Raw genomic sequence first — 11,194 nt, 5'->3', positions numbered from 1 at the left:
TTGTACGTCTCCATTACCGTCTGTGCGAGTATGGAAAATTTAACTCTCCTGGTTTGGGAAGGGGACGACCAAGATCTACAACTCCAGAAGTACAGGAGGAGATTCTGGAGGCTGTGAACATGACTCCTTCTATCAGCACACGAAGGGTAGCGTTGCAAGACAATGTTCCTCATACGACTGTCTGGAGACTGTTGAAAGGGTATCAATTGTATCCTTATCATTTGCAACGTGTACAGGCCCTGTCACCAGCAGATTACCCTGCACGAGTTAGGTTCTGTCAGTGGTTCTTGCAGCAGTGTGGTGTAAATCCGAACTTTCCTGCCTTAGTATTATTTACAAATGAAGCACAGTTCACACAAGATGGCATAACAAATTTCCACAATCAGCATGTATGGGCGTATGAAAACCCACGTGCAACTGTTCCATCTCATCACCAGGTGCGGTTCTCCCTCAACATGTGGGCCGGTATTATTGGTGATCGATTAGTTGGACCCCATGTACTTGTAAACAGACTTACGGGGCAGGCGTACACAAACTTCCTGGAAAACACCACACCTCATGTTTTAGAAGACACTCCACTGATCAATCGTCAATACATTCACTTCTTGCATGATGGCGCTCCTGCACACTTCAGTCGTACGGCTCGCTGGTACTTGGATCGAAGGTTTCCTGATCGATGGATAGGTAGATGTGGCCCAATTGCTTGGCCACCACGCTCACCTGATCTGAACCCTCTCGATTTCTACTTGTGGGCCATTTAAAAATCACTGGTTTATTCGTCTCCGGTGCCTGATTTGGAATCCCTTCGGAATCGAATTGTGGCATGTTCTGAGGACATACGCAATACTCCTGGAGTTTGGGATCGTGTTCGCAGGTCAATGAGACATCGATGTGAGGTCTGTATTCAAGCAGGAGGTGGACATTTTGAACATCTTCTGTAATGACAACGACCTGCGGAAAGAAAAACGTTCCGGTGAATTTCAATGTTGTGAAGGCCATAACTCGGAAATGAAGCATTTCCGGACACATGTTGTAATGAACTATTTTGATTGACTACATGTGGGAAATACATACCTGAAATTATCCCTCGTATTTTTGAAACACTCTGTATATAAGGTGCAATCAATATACAGGGTGTTTCCGGGCTAGTGTTACAAACTTTCAGAGATGATGGGGAAGGGCACATGTATCAATATGAGATAAGGAACCCTGGTCCGGAAATGACTGAGTCGAACGTTATAAGCAAAAATAATTGTGTGGAACAGTTGTTGAAAGATGATATGGGCCGGATGTCTCTTACGTGGTACTTGTCCGGATACAATCTGTGAGCTTGTCTACTGTTCCCATTGGCTCATCCGTATTCGAAAATCAGGTCTCCTTATTCCGCTCTCGTGTACTCCTCCATTTCACTAGGACTGATCGACTGGACACTGCAACTTGTACACATACACTGCTGTCTACAGACATGCATATCTGGACCTACTATGTCCGTTACACATTACGCCATCTGCACTGCTTTAGTGTAGTTTCCTGTCCCCATCCCTCAGACAGCGCACTGAATGGAATACTGTTAGTAGACAACGTAAACAACGTCAGATGAGTACAGTATGTGTAAGATGTACAGATAAATACACATAAATAAGGTGTACAGAGGAATAAAATTATTTCATTTGCACAGAACTATTTTTGCTTGTAACTTTTGACTCAGTCATTTCCGGATCAGGGTTTCTTATCTCAAATTGATACATGTGCCCTTCCCCATCATCCCTGAAAGTTTGTAACACTAGTCCGGAAACACCCTGTATTTCAGAACTGCATTTGTGTCTATTTTCCCGTTAAACATACATGCGCGTCACTGAAGATCATTACTTCCGTACCTGTTGAGTCAGTCTATCAAACAGCGTCAGGTTGTTTTTAAGAATTGAGCTTCTACACGTGATTTTGTGCAAACATGTCAAGGATCTATTGCGATTTTTCCTGGAATCTAAGTGCGCCTTAAGGCTAGTCTTCTTCTCTGCCTCTCAAGTAATGAATTTAGTATAGATTTCAGATGTTTCCCTGATCTAGATAACTCCTCCGTTTTCTATGTCCTGTGTGTTGCCTACATTCAGAGCAGTCTGGAAACTTATTGATTGGCCCTTTTACATCTATTTGTCAGGCAGTACATCTCACTTGACAATGTGTGTCACAGGAAGAACAATAATTGTTTGTATACATCTGAAGTCGGATTAGTGTAATATGTAGCTAATCGGCGATGTATATGCAATGGAGGGAGAAAAGAACTGGCCACCCTATCCCATTATGTCCTGGCATAGTTACCTCCTAAGTGGAGTCTTGTTGGTATCACTTGAGAGGTTTAGACCTGTTTTCGGACAGTTGACTAAACAACAATTAGATCGTAGTACAATGTTACTTACATTGATTCACTATAAATTTGATACATTTTAACATATTCATGCGATTTGGATAAGCTTTTGAGGGAAATCGTTATGTGACTCAAGATTCAAACAAATCATCAGAGGTAAAAACCCATGTTTTGGCTGGGCTAGTTTCATAAATGTATGTAGACTAATTTTCTGGTTATTTATGTTATCGTGTACTAAGAAAAATCATATATTTTTTACTATAGGTGCAAAGAGTTTGTGAGAAGAAGAATCTGCATACAGCGTGTCCCGAAGAAATGCTTGCAGCTGCAGTCAAAAGGAAAATTTGTATCCAAAGTGTTCCGAAGTAAACGAAATTTCAATATAAACGTCAGTGTTCTTGTTCCATTTGAAACAAAATGTTTTTCTGAAGTGTTCCTAATTTGTGACCGGTACAATACGTCTGAAGCTTTCAGAAAGTCACTAGAAATAAAATATATTTGAATAAAACTTATTCTGTAAAGCTGATTTATGTTATACTTTTGTTATATTTATGTATATGGAGTTATTACCCATATAGTTCTGGCGTTAATACAAACATGGACAATAACTCCAAGTTGCAGTTTAAGACAATATAGTTCATAATTCCTTTTATCCTTGAATTTTTTACAAATTCAATCACCATTTTGTAGTTTGATAAACATGTTTGACTTTAGAATTGTGAGTTTTATCTGAACAAAACCGCATGATCTCTCCTTGAAAAATGCCTAAACTTTAACGTAGCGTTATTCCCTTAAGATACCTTATTATTATAAATAATATCACAAGTGAATTTCAGCTTGTCGATAATATTTCACCCTCTCGCCCCAGGTAAGACTTCAGGGAGAGTCCGTGAGCACTCCTGCACTAGACCACGCGAAAACATTTGTTAATTGAGACGGTCAGAAGTAAAAGAGTAAGTGCACTTTAGTCATTTTCAAGAAAAAGTGATAAGTTACTAAGCTTTCGTAAATTGCGTGAAGTTTTAATTTTAAAAGTTAACGTGCGATGTGGTTAAAAGATATATTCCTTTACCATTGAAATTTTAAATGCTTTAGTTTACACTGGATGCAGTTTGCTTCTAACCGCCTTAATTAATGTGTGTTTAATATCACAAGTCATATGACTGATAAATTAACAAAACTAAGACAACCATTTGATGACTTATCGTAAAAATAATATAAAAATGAATAAAAAAAAACCAGTACTTAACATGTTTTTCAACTCTTCTTGAAACTGACAGTACTTTAAGCATACAAGGTTCGTTTACATGTGAAACTACTGTTTCAAAGACGAATGTTTAAGTTTCCTACAATCTATGCCCATTGAACTTTACGGTTTAGAGCTGAACTTTTGCTCTCTATAATTTTGCGGTGGGTGAGTGGTCAGACTTTCAGCCCGTCACGCAGGCGGTCAGGGTTCGAGTCCGATCAGGCTTGGGGACTTTTTTGTGTCGGACAAAGTCGCAGTTGGAATCGTTCAGGAGGTTCTCCTCTATCCCCATAAATCAACATCAGTGGCATACAATATTTTTTTGCTAGCGTAGCCCCAAAATACATTTATTTTTATCGTCGTGCCCCCAAACTGCATTGCAATATTGTATAATAAATAAGCAAGTGCACAGCTTCAAATACTTGGAGTGTACTATAAGCAGTAACATGGACTGCAGCTAGGAAGTCAAAAGGAGGATAGCAATGACAAAGGAAGCTTTCAATAGAAAAAGAATCATCTCCTGCGGACCTCTGGAAAAAGAACTGAGGAAGAGACTAGTAAAGTGCTTTGTGTGGAGTGTGGCATTGCATGGGGCAGAAACATAGACATTACGACGAAATGAAGAGAAAATAATAGATGCATTTGAAATGTGGATATGGAGAAGAATGGAGCGTGTGAAGTGAACAGATAGAATAAGAAATTAAACTGTGTTGGAAAGAGTGGATGAAGAAAGAATGATGCTGAAACTGATCAGAAAAAGAAAAAGGAATTGGTTAGGTCACTGGCTGAGAAGAAAGTGCCTACTGAAGGATGCACTGGAAGGAATGGTGAACGAGAGAAGGGTTCATACATTAAAAATTTCATCCAGATTGATTAATATTTCGCATAAAAATTGGTGATGAATTAAGAAAAATAAACTTACAGAATAATGGATTTGAAAATAAAATTAATATTTATATAAATTAAAATTCTCCTCAGCTACATTCATCTAGTAACTTCAGGGAGCCAACTTAGAACAAAAGTTATTAGATTTGTAATCAGAAATTTGTAAAATGAAGTTAATTTGTTATTGTCGTGAGCTTTACTAGAACAATGCTATAGACATACATACACACACATATACATATACATTGTGAACCGTAAATAATGTCGCTTGTTTCAGAGGTTAATCTTTGAGATATTTCAAACAATATTTGATGAAAATATAATTTTGACAGCGCTTTAAATGTCACGCCCTCTTCCAGCCTTAATTAAAAAAAAAAATTAAACATATTTGCAATCAGAATTGAACTAAATTCATTTGGGGTATGAAAGTATACATTCTGAAGAGGTGATATGGCCGATAATTTTTTTTGGAAAATATTCGTGACAAGACTAACTGTAGTAACCTTCGAGGAATATCACTTTTGTTGACGTCGTACAAAATTTTGTTCAATATTCTTTTGAGAAAATTAACTCCATATGTAGATGAAATTATTGGGGATCATCAGCGTGGTTTTAGGCGTAATAGATCAACTATTGACCAGATATTTTGCATTCGACAGATATTGGAGAAAAAATGGGAGTATAAGGGTACAGTGCATCAGTTATTCATAGATTTCAAAAAGGCATATGACTCGGTTAAGAGAGAAGTTTTACATGATATTCTTATTGAATTTGGTATTCCCAAGAAACTAGTTCGATTAATTATAATATGTCTCAGTGAAACGTACAGCAGAGTTCGTATAGGTCAGTTTCTGTCAGATGCGTTTCCAATTCACTGTGGGCTACAGCAAGGAGATGCACTATCACCTTTACTTTTTAACTTTGCTCTAGAGTATGCCATTAGGAAAGTCCAGGATAACAGAGAGGGTTTGGAATTGAACGGGTTACATCAGCTGCTTGTCTATGCGGATGACGTGAATATGTTAGCAGAAAATCCACAAACGATTAGGGAAACAACGGGAATTTTATTGGAAGCAAGTAAAGAGATAGGTTTGGAACTAAATCCCGAAAAGACAAAGTATATGATTATGTCTCGTGACGAGAATATTGTACGAAATGGAAATATAAAAATTGTAAATTTATCTGTTGAAGAGGTGGAGAAGTTCAAATATCTTCGAGCAACAGTAACAAATATAAATGATACTCGGGGGGGAAATTAAACACAGAATAAATATGGGAAATGCCTGTTATTATTCGGTTGAAAAGTTTTATCATCCAGTCTGCTGTCAAAAACTCAGAAAGTTAGAATTTATAAAACAGTTATATTACCGGTTGTCCTTTATGGTTGTGAAACTTGGACTCTCACTTTGAGAGAGGAAAATAGGTTAAGGGTGTTTGAGAATAAGGTGCTTAGGAAAATATTTGGGGCTAAAAGGGATGAAGTTACAGGAGAATGGAGAAAGTTACACAACACAGAACTGCACACATTGTATTCTTCACCTAACATAATTAGGAACATTAAATCCAGACGTTTGAGATGGGCAGGACATGTAGCACGTATGGGCGAATCCAGAAATGCATATAGAGTGTTAGTTGGGAGGCCGGAGGGAAAAGACCTTTAGGGAGGCCGAGACGTAGATGGGAATATAATATTAAAATGGATTTGAGGGAGGTGGGATATGATGATAGAGAATGGATTAATCTTGCTCAGGTTAGGAACCAATGGCGGGCTTATGTGAGGGTGGAAATGAACCTCCGGGTTTCTTAAAAGCCAGTAAGTATGTAAGTATTCGTGAATTTCAGTGGAGTCTTCCCTTAAGAAAGAACAGCAACAACAAGTCTATTTCCATACAAGTACAGTGGTGTATATCACAAGTGTTTGATGCAGTTTACAAAGCTAATGTATTCACTGCGGTGTAGCTATGAATTTAGTTCTAATAGCAGCGAATTAGTGCTACATGCGTAATTTGGTATTCAAGCCGTAGTACAAACCACATGGATCCCTCGGGACAGCCATCAGCTTGAGCATTGAGAGATCCGAACCCAAAACAAGGCACCGCTGGGATTTCCACTCAAACATCCTTACGAAATTTAGGTGCGGAATGTGTATCATGATCCAACTTGAATACTTCAGAGAATTTACGAGATTAGAAATTATGGATGCTTAAGGAAAACTTGGAAACATTCTTAACCATTTGATGCACGCATTTGGGAAGGTAATAAAAAATTGTGTTTGCAATGAAACTAAACTTTTATTTGTCTAAGAGATGTGCCTCAAATTTTAAAAACTTCCATTTTTTACACAGAAAATGGGTGGTTTCGTGGTAAAACCACTATACAATACCGCAGAACACAATGTATTCAGACTAATTGCGAATGATACAAAAGGAAACAGTCTCTGGTTTCATTAAGGCAAAGTGCCACTTCACATGTGTTGCATGGTAATTAGAAAGGAAAAGAATGGACCTTCTATTCTTCCAATTGAGCCAGGACCCTCCAGCATATGACGTACGGCTATCACTCTCACCACGTTTCATGTCGTGGTCTCTTCTTTCGTCGTGTGGTAAACCAATACGCCCATGTCTAACTGTACCACATGCATACATATTTTGCTCCCTTAGAGATCATCAGATTCAAACTTGTGAAAATGTTGTCAAAAACACTTTGTGATTTTCACCAACCATCTCTTCCTTGTAGCCATGATGAATAAGCTGACACAAAAATTAAACATTTTGTTGGATATGGTAAGCATAACTACCCTGTTTGCGTAGTGATTACCTTTTGAAACCACCACATTATTTCTATATTGACGCCACATGTGTCGAAGAAATTACAATCTTGTTACTGAAATATGTTCTAAAAGACGAAAAGACAAATTACACTGAATAGAAACTTACGTAACTGTGATATTTTAGCATACAACTGAAATGAAAACACGGAGCGAGTCTTCCACATCCCAACTATACATAACAACATCGGCCATCTTAGTGGAGCAACACAAATATAGGGAAAATAAAATTCTTCTACAGTTACTAGGTATCAGTGAATGCAGCGCAGTAGTTTTGAAATAAAAATCACACTGTAAGTAGGCAGGAAACTCAAATTTAAAAGGTGGTTATGTACTCTAACCACTGCGCTTCAAAGGGTTAAGAATAGACTGCATCCATCACTATCATAGTCGCCGCCGATATCGCCATGATCGTCGTAATCGGAAAGAATCCTCTTGACGTCATCACAGTCTACTATACAGGGTGTATCTAAATTGGTGTCAAATATTTCGGGGACGTGTTCTTAACATCAAAACAATTTAAAAAGTTAATAAGAACATGGGTCTGAAAACCATTCGTTAGGGAGTTATTAAAGGATTTGTCCCTTCATTGACCGCTGATTGATGGTTTTTTTGTTTGTTCGTATTTTGTAGAGCAAAGAAATCAGAAGAAAGTGTATTCTGTGAGTGGATAGAACGAAATGATTTGCATCATTTAATTGATGATGTGCTTCTGGACGTCATCCAACGAATGTGTTTTAACACGATGCTGCTCCAGCTCATTTCAGTCTGATAGTTCGTAATTTTTTTAATTATCGATTCCCCCAAAGACGTATTGGTCGAAGGGGATTCATTGCATGGCCTGCTCGATCGCCTGATTTGAATCCAATGGATTTCTTCGTCTGGGGACATTTAAAGTCCCTTGTTTATGCGACTCCTGTACTTAATGTTGATATTCTGAGAGCGTATCCAAACTGGATTTCACGAAATACGAAACACTCCAGGAATTTTCAACAGAGTACGCCAGAGCATGTAACGCAGGTTTAGGGGACACATCGAAGCAGGAGGAAGCCACTCCGAGCAATTTTTGTAACATTAAATTTTGTCTTGTAACTCTGAAATAAATTATTTTGAGACCAATGTTCATACGAACTTTTTGTAATGTTTTGGCGTTAGGAACATGTCCCCGAAATATTTGACACCAATTTAGATACACCCTGTATACAGTCACGAAGCTTGAGTTTTGAGGGTGCTAGAAACAATAGACTGTGACGGTACTATTTTGCATTGCCTGTAATGAGGCGATATTAGCGATCCTAGTGGTGAGCAATTATCTAATGTTTGCATATTTACTACTTATTGAGCTTCGCGACTGTATATATTAGACTGTGACGTCATCGCGATATTCCAACGAGAGGACTAAACTTAATGGCACAATTAATCGGCACAATTATGTGTACTGGGCTAATGAAAACCCACACATCTTTCACGAAAAGACCGCCAATCTTCCAGGAATAACAGTATGGTATGGTCTGTCTTCCAGAGGAATAATTGGGCCGTATTTCTTCGAAGAGACTGTCATGGGTGAGAAATACCTGCAAATGTTAGAAACCACGATTCCACGTCTTAATGACCTCTTTGAGAGTAAAAATGGGTTTTACTTTCAACAAGACGGTGCTCCAGTTCACTTTCATGTCAATGTGAGAAAATTTTCGATCGCACACTCAATCAGAGATGGATAGGACGAAGAGGAAGTGCTACGGAATTCCTGCCTCGATCTCAGACTTTAACCCCTCCAGATTTCTACCTATGGGGAGCCCTGAAGGACACAGTGTACGCCACAAACACTGGAGGAACTGAGAGTTCAGGTTGAACATGTCTGTAATGATATTCCATTAGCAACAATCCAGTTGGTATGTCGCTCTGTTGTACGTTCTTGTTGGGAGGGTATTGTGGCGGAAGGAGGCCATTTTGTACATGTATGGGCTTAAGGAATACAAAACCGCAAAAATCGCACTTCTGTCTCATCTCTTTGCTGAGAAACAGTGTTTCGAAATGTGTATACAGTGAAACCTCTACTTACGGACACCTCCAAAATACGGACACTCCTCATATATGGACAGATTTTTATGTCCCAACTGAAATAATATAGAAATAATGATAATTTTAACTCTCGTTTACGGACACTCTCAGACACGGACACGGACAGCTGTTTCACAGTCCTAAAGCTTGCTTCACCTCCTGACTGCGGACAGAACTTGGATTTCAAGACCTAATGTGTTACAAAAATAGAAAATTTAATTTTGAGAACTGTACAGAAATTCTTTAACTTGAAAGAAGACAATAAGGGTCTCGTAGGCTACCACTAGACCAGCCGGCTATCCCTTGTTAGCTGGAAGCGGGTGGATAAACGAAGTCATAAAATTTAACCTGTCTGATGGGTCCAGGTTTCCGCGATCGTGAAATTGAATTCGACACATGATGGGATTAGTAGGATTATTCTCTTCACTTCAATCGGATGTTCTTTTTCGAGAGACATGGCACCTGAACGTAAAGATTAAGTTTAAAACTGTAAATTACAGTGCTGCGTAACAGTAGACCTAGAATAAAATTGCATGGCACAATACTGTATTTTCCTTTTTCGATCTTATCTACTGTAGTTCAAAGTTGCAAAGAATTTACTGTAGAATACTGTATTTAGAATTAAACTACAGTAATACATTTCATTTAACGCGTGATGGGATACATTCCCTCCCAATAAAGGACACCTCCTAGATGCGGACAGATTGTTACGTCCCTTCGATATCCATAAATGAGAGGTTTCACTGTACATCAATTTGGGACCTCTGTTGTAGTAGTAGTAGTAGTAGTAGTAGTAGTAGTAGTAGCAGCAGTAGCAGTAGTACTGGTTGTTCAGTTCAAAGTGTGTCATGGCGCGCTGTATGCAGTCATGTGGCTAGCCGATGAGCCTAGAGAATTCAATCTTCCTACACTTCCACAGAGGTGTATTACCTATGTGCCAGAGAAGTTGCCTAGCAAGTACGGCGTTCATTCTGAAGAGTACTTACCGATACGTACGGTGACGCCGATAGTGGCAGGAATGTGAACTGTTTCGAAACGTGTACTGAGGTGATTTTTTTTTCTTACTGTCGAGATATGGGGAGAGGGTTAAGACGATTACTTACGTATGTGTTGACATTAATTTCGACGGTCAAATGGACAGGGAGCATTTTATTTGTGATGTGGAATGTTGCCGTACGCAATCGATAACAAATACCCTGCGTACGACTTGGCCTCGCAAAACACAGTTCGAAAGAGGTTATGGTAGCATAGAGACCGTACAGACCGCCATCTGTTGCTACGACGTTCAAGTTATACCGTACGATCGAACGCCTTGATTAATAGGCAACTTCTCTGACATAAAAGCTGAAACTCACTTCAAATCGCTGACTCATCAACAGTGACGTCATGACACACTTTTAAATGAACATTCAGTATATTTACTAACACATTAGTAGATAAATGCAGTAGGTATATTAAAGTGCTCTTATATTAAAAGTGTAACATTTTTCTTCATTAAAGACATCAAACAATTCTGAGAGGGTCCTACATTAGATTTTGAAGTAGAACAGAATGACGCCCCCAGTTCCAGCGTTGTATATGGTGCTTCAGAAACAGCTGAAGTGTGGGACAACAGGGTTTTGGTATTTATGATGTAATGTGTGGCCCCCGGCTCGCCTTCACGCGCTGCCAGCGCTGCTGCAGTATGTTTGTTCTCTGTGCTGGTTGTGTGTAACCTCAGTGCATTCACAACAGAAACAACGAGAAAGTTTTGTTACACCAATAATTTCGTCCCGACCTTCATTCTCAGACTTGGCTTTCTGTGCAT

The sequence above is a fragment of the Periplaneta americana genome, chromosome 7, assembly GCF_040183065.1.
Source record: "Periplaneta americana isolate PAMFEO1 chromosome 7, P.americana_PAMFEO1_priV1, whole genome shotgun sequence".
NCBI lineage: Eukaryota > Metazoa > Arthropoda > Insecta > Blattodea > Blattidae > Periplaneta > Periplaneta americana.
The sequence above is the reverse complement of the archived record's forward strand: the minus strand, read 5'-3'. Positions refer to the sequence as shown.